Below are 15,703 nucleotides of genomic sequence, written 5' to 3'. Positions count from 1 at the left end.
GCTAATGAGAGAGTTGGTCAGACAAACTCGATGGGACCGACTCGCTCATTTCAGTTGGACCGAAACATTACAAAGGGGAAATAGAGAGTTTGAATTGCGAACTCGGTGGGACCGATCGCTCATCTCGGTTAGACCGAAATGTTACGAAGGGAAATAGAGAGTTTGCAATCCCATCTCGGTGAGACCGAGATCCCTATCGGTGAGACCGAAGTGACTAGGGTTTGTGGCAATGGCTATGTCAACAGAACTCGGTGGCGCCAGATAGAAGGGTTTGGTGGGGCCGAGTTTGACTTTTTGGTTTGGGACATATGTGGATATGAGAAAGTGGTTGAGGGTTTTTGGAGCATATCACTAAACATTTTGAGCAAGAAACCCATTAAGCAACACCTCATCCCCTTTTAATAGTATTGGCTTTTCCTATGGACTCAATGTGATCTTGGATCACTAAAATGAAAATGTAGAGCCTTGAGCTTTAGAGCTTGAGCCAATCTTTTGTCCTTAGCATTTTGAGGGGTCCACATTCCTAATCCATGCCATGCCAATCATTGAACTTTCCTGAAATATTCATCTTGAAATAGCATTAGTTCAATGAGCTATATGTTGTTAATAATTACCAAAACCACCCAGGGATAGTTGCACTTTCAACATGCATCGTAGTTGCGGTGGATTCGCGGTGTGTGTGTGCGTCTGGGGGTGGTGGGTGGCTCGCAATACACTATGAGTTGTGAGCCACGGTGTGGGTTGGCCGTTTTGTTAAGCAGGATGGTGCCACATCAGAGTCGTGGAAACGTAATTTAAAACATTACACAACCCTTTCATACATAAATGTTTTGGCCACATGCAGTCGATGTTTGTCCTACACGACACTCAATACTCGCGTGTGACGCCTTCTGTGGGCCCGCGAGGTCATCGTCCATCACTTTGACGAACAACCGGTAGTGAGGTTAATTTGACCAGCAAGGTAGAATCTTTTTTGTTTGTGTTATGGTGGTATATAGTACGCGTCGAAGAGGTGGGAGGGGACTAGCATATATACTATACATATGCGTCTGTGAACAAGTACACCTCACTCAGTGTCGGGAATTTTTGGTTACCGAGGCATGTGCCACATCAGAATTGTGAAATTGGTTATTCAAACATCACACAACATCTTTTCGGGACACATGCATATATATCCTAGCTAGGACACTCATGTGTGACGCTTCCATCTGTGGGCCCACGAGGCCATCGTCGATGCATGCATGCATGCATCACTTTGATCTACATCGGGAGAGGTTAATTAATTTCACCATTGATGAGGATTCTTACGGGTTGTACATATATTACGGTAGGAGCATATAGTATGCAATGAAGAGGGGGGAAGGGGACCATCATATGTAGTACACTTGATATGAACCTCGCTCTGTGTGGGTTCATGGTTTACGGTTTTTGAGGCATGTGTGCTACCTCTTGAGCTTGCGTTGGATTTCCCCGAAGAGGAAAGGATGATGCAGCAGAGTAGCGTAAGTATTTCCCTCAGTTTTTGAGAACCAAGGTATCAATCCAGTAGGAGGCCACGCTCAAGTCCCTCGTACCTGCACAAAATGATAGCTACTCGCAACCAACGCGATTAGGGGTTGTCAATACCTTCACGGTCTCTTACGAGAGTGAGATCTGATAGAGATAATATTTTTGGTATTTTTGATATAGAGATGCAAAGTGAAAAGTAAAAGGCAAAGTAAAAAAGCAAAACAAGATTAAAGTGATGGAGATTGATATGATGAGAATAGACCCGGGGGCCATAGGTTTCACTAGTGGCTTATCTCAAGAGCATAAGTATTCTACGGTGGGTGAACAAATTACTGTTGAGCAATTGACAGAATTGAGCATAGTTATGATAATATCCAGGTAAGCAATTGACAGAATTCAGCATAGTTATGAGAATATCCAGGTATGATCATGTATATAGGCATCATGTCCGAGACAAGTAGACCGAAACAATTCTGCATCTACTACTATTACTCCACTCATCGACCGCTATCCAGCATGCATCTAGAGTATTAAGTTAAAAACAGAGTAACGCCTTAAGCAAGATGACATGATGTAGAGAGATAAATTCATGCAATATGAAATAAACCCCATCTTGTTATCCTCGATGGCAACGATACAATACGTGCCTTGCTGCCCCTTCTGTCACTGGGAAAGGACACCGCAAGATCGAACCCAAAGCTAAGCACTTCTCCCATGGCAAGAACTACCAATCTAGTTGGCCAAACCAAATGGATAATTTGAAGAGACTTGCAAAGATAACCAATCATACATAAAAGAATTCAGAGAACATTCAAATATTATTGATAGATACACTTGATCATAAACCCACAATTCATCGGTCTCAACAAACACACCGCAAAAAGAAGATTACAACGAATATATCTCCACGAGAGAGGGGGAGAACTTTGTATTGAGATCCAAAAAGAGAGAAGAAGCCATCTAGCTACTAACTATGGACTCGAAGGTCTGAGGTAAACTACTCACACTTCATCGGAGAGGCTATGATGATGTAGAAGCCCTCCGTGATGACGACCCTCTCCGGCGGAGCTCCGGAACAGGCCCCAAGATGGGATCTAGTGGATACAGAACTTGCGGCAGTGGAATTAGATTTTTGGCTCTGTATCTGTTCATTTGGGGGTACGTAGGTATATATAGGAGGAAGAGGTACGTCGGTGGAGCTTCAGTGGGCCCACGAGGGTGGGGTGCGCGTCTCGGGGTATAGGGCGCGCAACCTACCTCGTGCCCACCTTGAAGCTTCCTTGGCGTAGGGTCCAAGTCTGCTGGGTCATATTCGGTGAGAAAATCACGTTCCGGAAGGTTTCATTCCGTTTGGACTCCGTTTGATATTCCATTTCTTCGAAACACTGAAATAGGCAAAAAAATCAGCAATTCTGGGCTAGGCCTCCGGTTAATAGGTTAGTCCCAAAAATAATATAAAAGTGGAAAATAAAGCCCAATATAGTCCAAAACAGTAGATAATATAGCATGGAGCAATCAAAAATTATAGATACATTGGAGACATATCAGGCATCCCCAAGCTTAATTCCTGCTCGTCCTCGAGTAGGTAAATGATAAAAAGAGAATTTTTGATGCGGAGTGCTACTTGGCATAATTTCAATGCAAATCTTCTTACTTGTGGTATGAATATTCAGATTCGAAAGATTCAAGACAAAAGTTCATATTGACATAAAAATAATAATACTTCAAGCATACTAACAAAGCAATTATGTCTTCTCAAAATAACATGGCCAAAGAAAGTTATCCCTACAAAATCATATAGTCTGGCTATGCTCTATCTTCACCACACAAAGTATTTAAATCATGCACAACCCGGATGACAAGCCAAGCAATTGTTTCATACTCTAACTTTTTCAAAACTTTTTCGATCTTCACGCAATACATGAGCGTGAGCCATGGATATAGCACTATAGGTGGAATAGAAGGGTGGTTGTGGAGAAGACAAAAGGAGGGGAAGATAGTCTCACATCAATTAGGCGTATCAACGGGCTATGGAGATGCCCATCAATAGATATCAATGTGAGTGAGTAGGGATTGCCATGCAACGGATGCACTAGAGCTATAAGTATATGAAAGCTCATCAAAAGAAACTAAGTGGGTGTGCATCCAACTTGCTTGCTCACGAAGACCTAGGGCAATTTTGAGGAAGCCCATCATTGGAATATACAAGCCAAGTTCTATAATGAAAAATTCCCACTAGTATATGAAAGTGACATAACGATAGACTCTATCATGAAGATCATGGTGCTACTTTGAAGCACATGTGTGGTAAAAGGATAGTAACATTGTCCCTTCTCTCTTTTTCTCTCATTTTTTTATTTGGGCCTTTTCTCTCTTTTTTATGGCCTCTTTTTTTCTGTCCGGAGTCTCATCCCGACTTATGGGGGAATCATAGTCTCCATCATTCTTTCCTCACTTGGGACAATGCTCTAAAAATTGATGATCATCACACTTTTATTTTTCTTACAACTCAACAATTACAACTCGATACTTAGAACAAATATGACTCTATATGAATGCCTCCGGCGGTGTACTGGGATATGCACTGAATCAAGAGTAACATGTATGAAAGAATTATGAACGGTGGCCTTGCCACAAATACGATGTCAACTAGACGATCATGCTAGCAATATGACAATGATGGAGCGTGTCATAATAAACGGAACAGTGGAAAGTTGCATGTCATTATATCTCGGAATGGCTATGGAAATGCCATAATAGGTAGGTATGGTGGCTGTTTTGAGGAAGGTATATGGTGGGTGTATGATACTGGCGAAAAGTGCGGGGTATTAGAGAGGCTAGCAATGGTGGAAGGATGGGAAAAAGTGCATATAATCCATGGACTCAACATTAGTCATAAAGAACTCATATACTTATTGCAAAAATCTAGAAGTTATCAAAGCAAAGTATTACGCGCATGCTCCTAGGGGGATAGATTGGTAGGAAAATACCATCGCTCGTCCCCGACTGCCACTCATCAGGAAGACAATCAATAAATAAATCATGCTCCGACTTCATCACGTAACGGTTCACCATACGTGCATGCTACGAGAATCACAAATTTTGACACAAGAATTTCTCAAATTCACAACTAATCAACTAGCATGACTCTAATATCACCATCTTCATATCTCAAAACAATTATCAAGCATCAATCTTTTCTTAGTATTCAACTCACTCAAAAGAAAGTTTCACAAATCTTGAATACCAAGCATATTATTATTAAGCAAATTACCATGCTATTAAGACTCTCCAAATAATCTAAGTGAAGCATGAGAGATCAATAGTTTCTTTAAAACAAATCCACCACCGTGCTCTAAAAGATCTAAGTGAAGCACATAGAGCAAAATTATAACGCCCAAAAGATATAAGTGAAGCACATAGAGTATTCTATCAACTTCCAATTCATGTATGGCTCTCTCAAAAGTTGTGTACAAGGATGATTGTGGCACACTAAAAAACAAAGACACAAATAATACAAGACACTCCAAGCAAAACACATATCATGTGGTGAAATAAAATATAGCTCCAAGTAAATTACCGACGGAAGTAGACGAAAGAGGGGGTGCCTTCCGGGGCATCCCCAAGCTTGAACTTTTTGGTGTCCTTGGATTATATTGGGGGTTCCATGGGCATACCAAAGCTTAGGCTCTTGCCACTCCTTGTTCCATAATCCATCAAAAGAATTCATCCAAAACTTGAAAATTTCACAACACAAAACTCAATAGAAATCTCGTGAGCTCCGTTAGAGAAAGAAAACAAAAAAACCACTTCAAGGTACTGTAATGAACTCATTATTTATTTATATTGGTGTTAAACCTACTGTATTCCAACTTCTCTGTGGATTATAAACTATTTTATTAACCATAGATTCATCAAAATAAGCAAACAACACACGAAAAACAGAATCTTTCAAAAACAGAACAGTCTGTAGTAATCTGTAACTACCGCAAACTTCTGGAACTCCAAAAAATCTACCAACACTGGACGACATAGACAATTTGTTTATTTATTAGCAGCAATTGAAATCAGTATTTTATCACGTTCTGGTGATTTTTAACAATTCGGCCACTGAACGCAAAGTTTCTGGAAATTACAGCAAGACCAAATAACTATCATCCAAGAAGATCCAATAGGTCTAACTTGGCACAAACACTAATTTAAACACAAAACCACATCCAAACAGAAGGTAGATGTGTTATTATTACCTAACAGAATAAAAACACAAAAAACTAAAAATAAAATTGGGTTGCCTCCCAACAAGCGCTATCGTTTAACGCCCCTAGCTAGGCATAAAAGCGAGGATAGATCTAGGTATTGCCATCTTTGGTAGGCAATCCATAAGTGGCTCTCATGATAGTTTCATATGGAAATTTTATTTTATTTCTAGGAAAATGTTCCATGCCATTTTTTAATGGAAATTGGAATCTAATATTCCCTTCCTTCATATCAATAATCGCACCAACCGTTCTAAGGAAAGGTCTACCAAGAATAATAGGGCAAGAAGGATTGCAATCTATATCAAGAACGATAAAATCTACGGGCACATAATTCCTATTTTCAACAATAAGAACATCATTAATTCTTCCCATAGGTTTCTTAATAGTGGAATCCGCAAGATGCAAGTTTAGAGAGCAATCATCAAAATCACGAAAATCTAGCAAATCACACAAGGTTTTGGGGATAGTGGAGACACTAGCACCCAAATCACACAAAGCATAAAACTCATGATCTTTAATTTTAATTTTAATAGTTGTTTACCACTCATCAAAGAGTTTTCTAGGGATAGAAACTTTCAACTCAAGTTTTTTTCATAAGATTGCATGAAGGCATCAACAATATGTTCGGTAAAGGCTTTCTTTTGACTATAAGCATGAGGAGAATTTAGCATGGATTGCAACAAGGAAATACAATCAATTAAAGAGCAACTTTCATAATCAAATTCCTTGAAATCCAATATAGTGGGTTTAGAAACATCTAGGGTTTTATTTCTTTCAATCCCACTTTCATCAATTTCATCATAAAGATCTAAATACTCCGAATTTTTGGAATGCCTTCTAGGTAAAGGAAGATCATATTCAGTTTCAGCAAGATTCATATTGCAAAACAAAGATTTGATAGGGGACACATCAATAACTTTTAGATCTTCATCTTGATTTTCATAGGAATTGGAAGAACACGCTTTAATAAAGGCATCTTTGGAAGCACGCATCCTAGCAGTTCTTTCCTTGCACTCATCAATGGAAATTCTCATGGCTTTGAGAGACTCATTGATATCATGCTTAGGAGGAATAGATCTAAGCTTTAAAGAATCAACCTCAAGAGAAATTCTATCAACGTTCCTAGCAAAATCATCAACTTTAAGCAATTTCTCTTCAAGCAAGTCATTAAAATTCTTTTGTGAATTCATAAACTCTTTAACACTACTCTCAAATTCAGAGGGCATCTTATTAAAATTTCCATAAGAGTTGTTGTAGGAATTTCCATAATTATTAGAAGGATTACTAGGATAAGGCCTAGGATTAAAATTCCCTCTGTAAGCGTTGTTACCAAAATTATTCCTACCAACAAAATTCACATCCATAGATTCATTATTATTCTCAATCAAAGTAGATAAATGCATATCATTAGGATCAGAAGAAACACTCTTAGTAGCAAATAATTTCATAAGTTCATCCATCTTTCCACTCAAAACATTGATTTCTTCTATCGCATGCACTTTTTTATTAGAAGATCTTTCAGTATGCCATTGAAAACAATTAACCATAATATTATCTAGGAGTTTAGTAGCATCTCCTAAAGTGATTTCCATAAAAGTGCCTCCCGCGGCCGAATCTAAAAGATTTCTAGAAGCAAAATTCAATCCGGCATAAATTTTTTGTATAATCATCCATAAGTTCAAACCATGAGTAGGGAAATTACGTATCATTAATTTCATTCTCTCCCAAGCTTGTGCAACATGTTCATGATCAGGTTGCTTAAAATTCATAATATCATTTCTAAGAGAGATGATCTTAGCGGGAGGAAAATACTTAGAGATAAAAGCATCTTTGCACTTCTTCCAAGAATCAATACTATTTTTAGGCAAAGAAGAAAACCATGCTTTAGCATGATCTCTAAGCGAAAAAGGAAATAGCTTCAATTTAACAACGTCAATATCAACGTCTTTTTTCTTTTGCATATCACATAAATCAACGAAGCTATTAAGATGAGTAGCGGCATCTTCACTAGGAAGGCCGGCGAATTGATCTTTCATAACAAGATTCAACAAGGCAGTATTGATTTCACAAGATTCAGTATTGGCAAGAGGAGCAATCGGAGTGCTAAGGAAATCATTATTATTGGTATTGGTGAAGTCAAACTATTTGGTATTATCTTGAGCCATTGCAACAGACAAGCAATCCAACACACGAGCAAACAAAAGGCAAGCGAGAAAAAGGCAAACAGAGAAAGAGAAGGAGAAGGAGATTGGGAGAGAGAGAGGGCGAATAAAACGACAAGGGTGAAGTGGGGAAGAGGAAAACGAGAGGCAAATGGCAACTAATGTAATGCGAGAGATAGGGATTGTGATGGGTACTTGGTATGTTGACTTTTTGCGTAGACTCCCCGGCAACGGCGCCAGAAATTCTTCTTGCTACCTCTTGAGCTTGCGTTGGATTTCCCAGAAGAGGAAAGGATGATGCAGCGGAGTAGCGTAAGTATTTCCCTCAGTTTTTGAGAACCAAGGTATCAATCCAGTAGGAGGCCACGCTCAAGTCCCTCGTACCTGCACAAAACGATAGCTACTCGCAACCAACGCGATTAGAGGTTGTCAATCCCTTCACGGTCACTTACGAGAGTGAGATCTGATAGAGATAATATTTTTGGTATTTTTGATATAGAGATGCAAAGTGAAAAGTAAAAGGCAAAGCAAGATTAAAGTGATGGATATTGATATGATGAGAATAGACCCGGGGGCCATAGGTTTCACTAGTGGCTTCTCTCAAGAGCATAAGTATTCTACGGTGGGTGAACAAATTACTGTTGAGCAATTGACAGAATTGAGCATAGTTATGAGAATATCCAGGTATGATCATGTATATAGGCATCACGTCCAAGACAAGTAGACCGAAACGATTCTGCATCTACTACTATTACTCCACTCATCGACCGCTATCCAGCATGCATCTAGAGTATTAAGTTAAAAACAGAGTAACGCCTTAAGCAAGATGACATGATGTAGAGAGATAAATTCATGCAATATGAAATAAACCCCATCTTGTTATCCTCGATGGCAACGATACAATACGTGCCTTGCTACCCCTTCTGTCACTGGGAAAGGACACCGCAAGATCGAACCCAAAGCTAAGCACTTCTCCCATGGCAAGAACTACCAATCTAGTTGGCCAAACCAAACGAATAATTTGAAGAGACTTGCAAAGATAACCAATCATACATAAAAGAATTCAGAGAAGATTCAAATATTATTCATAGATAGACTTGATCATAAACCCACAATTCATCGGTCTCAACAAACACACCGCAAAAAGAAGATTACATCGAATAGATCTCCACGAGAGAGGGGGAGAACTTTGTATTGAGATCTAAAAAGAGAGAAGAAGCCATCTAGCTACTAACTATGGACCCAAAGGTCTGAGGTAAACTACTCACACTTCATCGGAGAGGCTATGATGATGTAGAATCCCTCCGTGATGACGACCCTCTCCGGCGGAGCTCCGGAACAGGCCCCAAGATGGGATCTCGTGGATACAGAAAGTTGCAGCGGAGGAATTAGGTTTTTGGCTCTGTATCTATTTGTTTGGGGGTACGTAGGTATATATAGGAGGAAGAGGTACGTCGATGGAGCTTCGGTGGGCCCACGAGGGTGGGGTGCGCGCCTGGGGGTATAGGCGCGCCCCCTACCTCGTGCCCACCTTGAAGCTTCCTTGGCATAGGGTCCAAGTCTCCTGGGTCATACTCGGTGAGAAAATCACGTTCCCGAAGGTTTCATTCCGTTTGGACTCCATTTGATATTCCGTTTCTTCAAAACACTGAAATAGGCAAAAAAATCAGCAATTCTGGGCTGGGCCTCCGGTTAATAGGTTAGTCCCAAAAATAATATAAAAGTGGAAAATAAAGCCCAATATAGTCCAAAACAGTAGATAATATAGCATGGAGCAATCAAAAATTATAGATACATTGGAGACATATCAGACATCCCCAAGCTTAATTCCTGCTCGTCCTCGAGTAGGTAAATGATAAAAAGAGAATTTTTGATGCGGAGTGCTACTTGGAATAATTTCAATGCAAATTTTCTTACTTGTGGTATGAATATTCAGATTCGAAAGGTTCAAGACAAAAGTTCATATTGACATAAAAATAATAATACTTCAAGCATACTAACAAAGCAATTATGTCTTCTCAAAATAACATGGCCAAAGAAAGTTATCCCTACAAAATCATATAGTCTAGCTATGCTCTATCTTCACCACACAAAGTATTTAAATCATGCACAACCCGGATGACAAGCCAAGCAATTGTTTCATACTCTAACTTTTTCAAAACTTTTTCGATCTTCACGCAATACATGAGCGTGAGCCATGGATATAGCACTATAGGTGGAATAGAAGGGTGGTTGTGGAGAAGACAAAAGGAGGGGAAGATAGTCTCATATCAATTAGGCATATCAACGGGCTATGGAGATGCCCATCAATAGATATCAATGTGAGTGAGTAGGGATTGCCATGCAACGGATGCACTAGAGCTATAAGTATATGAAAGCTCATCCAAAGAAACTAAGTGGGTGTGCATCCAACTTGCTTGCTCACGAAGACCTAGGGCAATTTTGAGGAAGCCCATCATTGGAATATACAAGCCAAGTTCTATAATGAAAAAGTCCCACTAGTATATGAAAGTGACATAACGATAGACTCTCTATCATGAAGATCATGGTGCTACTTTGAAGCACATGTGTGGTAAAAGGATAGTAACATTGTCCCTTCTCTCTTTTTCTCTCATTTTTTTATTTGGGCCTTTTCTCTCTTTTTTTATGGCCTCTTTTTTTACGTCCAGAGTCTCATCCCGACTTATGGGGGAATCATAGTCTCCATCATTCTTTCCTCACTTGGGACAATGCTCTAAAAATTGATGATCATCACACTTCTATTTTTCTTACAACTCAACAATTACAACTCGATACTTAGAACAAATATGACTCTGTATGAATGCCTCCGGCGGTGTACTGGGATATGCAATGAATCAAGAGTAACATGTATGAAATAATTATGAACGGTGGCCTTGCCACAAATACGATGTCAACTAGATGATCATGCTAGCAATATGACAATGATGGAGCATGTCATAATAAACGGAACAGTGGAAAGTTGCATGGCATTATATCTCGGAATGGCTATGGAAATGCCATAATAGGTAGGTATGGTGGCTGTTTTGAGGAAGGTATATGGTGGGTGTATGATACTGGCGAAAAGTGCGCGGTATTAGGGAGGCTAGCAATGGTGGAAGGATGGGAAAAAGTGCATATAATCCATGGAATCAACATTAGTCATAAAGAACTCATATACTTATTGCAAAAATCTAGAAGTTATCAAAGCAAAATATTACGCGCATGCTCCTAGGGGGATAGATTGGTAGGAAAATACCATCGCTCGTCCCCGACTGCCACTCATAAGGAAGACAATCAATAAATAAATCATGCTCCGACTTCATCACATAACGGTTCACCATACGTGCATGCTACGGGAATCACAAATTTTGACACAAGAATTTCTCAAATTCACAACTAATCAACTAGCATGACTCTAATATCACCATCTTCATATCTCAAAACAATTATCAAGCATCAATCTTTTCTTAGTATTCAACTCACTCAAAAGAAAGTTTCACAAATCTTGAATACCAAGCATATTATTATTAAGAAAATTACCATGCTATTAAGACTCTCCAAATAATCTAAGTTAAGCATGAGAGATCAATAGTTTCTTTAAAACAAATCCACCACCATGCTCTAAAAGATCTAAGTGAAGCACATAGAGCAAAATTATAATGCTCAAAAGATATAAGTGAAGCACATAGAGTATTCTATCAAATTCCAATTCATGTATGGCTCTCTCAAAAGTTGTGTACAAGGATGATTGTGGCACACTAAAAAACAAAGACACAAATAATACAAGACACTCCAAGAAAAACACATATCATGTGGTGAATAAAAATATAGCTCCAAGTAAATTACCGACGGAAGTAGACGAAAGAGGGGATGCCTTCCGGGGCATCCCCAAGCTTGAACTTTTTGGTGTCCTTGGATTATCTTGGGGGTTCCATGGGCATCCCAAAGCTTAGGCTCTTGCCACTCCTTGTTCCATAATCCATCAAAAGAATTCATCCAAAACTTGAAAATTTCACAACACAAAACTCAATAGAAATCTCGTGAGCTCCGTTAGAGAAAGAAAACAAAAAACCACTTCAAGGTACTGTAATGAACTCATTCTTTATTTATATTTGTGTTAAACCTACTGTATTCCAACTTCTCTATGGATTATAAACTATTTTACTAACCGTAGATTCATCAAAATAAGCAAACAACACACGAAAAACAGAATCTGTCAAAAACAGAACAGTCTGTAGTAATCTGTAACTACCGCAAACTTCTGGAGCTCCAAAAAATCTACCAACATCGGAAGACATAGACAATTTGTTTATTGATCAGCAGCAATTGAAATCAGTATTTTATCACGTTCTGGTGATTTTTAACAATTCGGCCACTGAACGCAAAGTTTCTGGAAATTGCAGCAAGACCAAATAACTATCATCCAAGAAGATCCAATAGGTCTAACTTGGCACAAACACTAATTTAAACACAAAACCACATCCAAACAGAAGGTAGTTGTGTTATTTATTACCTAACAGAATAAAAACACAAAAAACTAAAAATAAAATTGGGTTGCCTCCCAACAAGCGCTATCGTTTAACGCCCCTAGCTAGGCATAAAAGCGAGATAGATCTAGGTATTGCCATCTTTGGTAGGCAATCCATAAGTGGCTCTCATGATAGTTTCATATGGAAATTTTATTTTCTTTCTAGGAAAATGTTCCATGCCCTTTTTAATGGAAATTGGAATCTAATATTCCCTTCCTTCATATCAATAATCGCACCAACCGTTCTAAGGAAAGGTCTACCAAGAATAATAGGGCAAGAAGGATTGCAATCTATATCAAGAACGATAAAATCTACGGGCACATAATTCCTATTTGCAACAATAAGAACATCATTAATTCTTCCCATAGGTTTCTTAATAGTGGAATCCGCAAGATGCAAGTTTAGAGAGCAATCATCAAAATCACGAAAATCTAGCAAATCACACAAGGTTTTGGGGATAGTGGAGACACTAGCACCCAAATCACATAAAGCATAAAACTCATGATCTTTAAATTTAATTTTAATAGTTGGTTCCCACTCATCATAGAGTTTTCTTGGGATAGAAACTTTCAACTCAAGTTTTTTTTCATAAGATTGCATGAAGGCATCAACAATATGTTCGGTAAAGGCTTTCTTTTGACTATAAGCATGAGGAGAATTTAGCATGGATTGCAACAAGGAAATACAATCAATTAAAAAGCAACTTTCGTAATCAAATTCCTTGAAATCCAATATAGTGGTTTTAGCAACATCTAGGGTTTTATTTCTTTCAATCCCACTTTCATCAATTTCATCATAAAGATCTAAATACTCCGAATTTTTGGAATGCCTTCTAGGTAAAGGAAGATCATATTCAGTTTCAGCAAGATTCATATTGCAAAACAAAGATTTGATAGGGGACACATCAATAACTTTTAGATCTTCATCTTGATTTTCATAGGAATTGGAAGAACACGCTTTAATAAAGGCATCTTTGGAAGCACGCATCCTAGCAGTTCTTTCCTTGCACTCATCAATGGAAATTCTCATGGCTTTGAGAGACTCATTGATATCATGCTTAGGAGGAATAGATCTAAGCTTTAAAGAATCAACCTCAAGAGAAATTCTATCAACGTTCCTAGCAAAATCATCAACTTTAAGCAATTTCTCTTCAAGCAAGTCATTAAAATTCTTTTGTGAATTCATAAACTCTTTAACACTACTCTCAAATTCAGAGGGCATCTTATTAAAATTTCCATAAGAGTTGTTGTAGGAATTTCCATAATTATTAGTAGGATTACTAGGATAAGGCCTAGGATTAAAATTCCCTCTGTAAGCGTTGTTACCAAAATTATTCCTACCAACAAAATTCACATCCATAGGTTCATTATTATTCTCAATCAAAGTAGATAAATGCATATCATTAGGATCAGAAGAAACACTCTTAGTAGCAAATAATTTCATAAGTTCATCCATCTTTCCACTCAAAACATTGATTTCTTCTATCGCATGCACTTTTTTATTAGAAGATCTTTCAGTATGCCATTGAAAACAATTAACCATAATATTATCTAGGAGTTTAGTAGCATCTCCTAAAGTGATTTCCATAAAAGTGCCTCCCGCGGCCGAATCTAAAAGATTTCTAGAAGCAAAATTCAATCCGGCATAAATTTTTTGTATAGTCATCCATAAGTTCAAACCATGAGTAGGGAAATTACCTATCATTAATTTCATTCTCTCCCAAGCTTGTGCAACATGTTCATGATCAGGTTGCTTAAAATTCATAATATCATTTCTAAGAGAGATGATCTTAGCGGGAGGAAAATACTTAGAGATAAAAGCATCTTTGCACTTCTTCCAAGAATCAATACTATTTTTAGGCAAAGACGAAAACCATGCTTTAGCATGATCTCTAAGCGAAAAAGGAAATAGCTTCAATTTAACAACGTCATTATCAATGTCTTTTTTCTTTTGCATATCACATAAATCAACGAAGCTATTAAGATGAGTAGCGGCATCTTCACTAGGAAGGCTGGCGAATTGATCTTTCATAACAAGATTCAACAAGGCAGTATTGATTTCACAAGATTCAGTATTGGCAAGAGGAGCAATCGGAGTGCTAAGGAAATCATTATTATTGGTATTGGTGAAGTCAAACTATTTGGTAGTATCTTGAGCCATCGCGACAGACAAGCAATCCAACACACGAGCAAACAAAATGCAAGCGAGAAAAATGCAAACAGAGAAAGAGATGGAGAAGGAGATTTGGAGAGAGAGAGGGCGAATAAAACGACAAGGGTGAAGTGGGGGAGAGGAAAACGAGAGGCAAATGGCAACTAATGTAATGCAAGAGATAGGGATTGTGATGGGTCACTAGTAGAAAACAGGGCTATGGTTCAGGCCGGCTCAGCCCATTAGTCCCGGTTCAGTGTAGAACCGGGACCAATGTGGGCATTGGTCCCGGTTCGTGAGCCCCGGGGGCCGGCCGGGCCACGTGGGCCATTGGTCCCGGTTCGTCTGGACCATTTGGTCCCGGTTGGTGGGACGAAACGGGACCAATGGCCCTCGCTCCTGGCCCACCACCATTGGTCCCGGTTGGTGGCTTGAACCGGGAGCAAAGGCTCCCCTTTAGTCCCGGTTCATGCCACCAACCGGGACCAATGAAGTGCCTATATATACCCCCTCGCGCAAGAGCAGAGCACAGTGCTCTGTTTTTTCTGGCCGAGGGGGAGAGGGCTTTGTGGTGCTCTAGCTCACCTCCTATGCACATGAGGTGTTCGATGGAATGCCCGAGCCACACTACTTAAGCTTTCTCCTCTCGAAGCTCGACCTCCAAGCTCCATTTTCCTCGAGATTTGTCTAGATTTAGCGGTCCATCATGCCCCGTCCCCATCTTCACCGCCGTTGATCACCCGCGCCGATCTCATCACCGACACCACCGTGGTGAGCCTCTTGTTCTTATCTTCTTTCTGAAAGGAAAAATATTCTTACTTGTATGTTTAGATAGATACTTGTATCATTTTCTTACATTTATTATTGCATCTTATATAGTGCGATGGTTTTGGTATCCGCCCCCGTCGGCCCTCGTCCTGTCTATGATTCGGATTTGGTATGTATATTATCTTTATAACTATTGGTTCATTTATTGTTTATGAAAATTATGCCGACCAACGTGACATAGATTTTATTTATCTAGGATGTATGTGAATCGGAAATGCCAACCGACCCTATTGTCGAGAGGTTAAATTTAGTTGAAGAAGAAAAC

Source organism: Triticum aestivum, chromosome 4A (assembly GCF_018294505.1).
Source record: "Triticum aestivum cultivar Chinese Spring chromosome 4A, IWGSC CS RefSeq v2.1, whole genome shotgun sequence".
NCBI lineage: Eukaryota > Viridiplantae > Streptophyta > Magnoliopsida > Poales > Poaceae > Triticum > Triticum aestivum.
The sequence above is the reverse complement of the archived record's forward strand: the minus strand, read 5'-3'. Positions refer to the sequence as shown.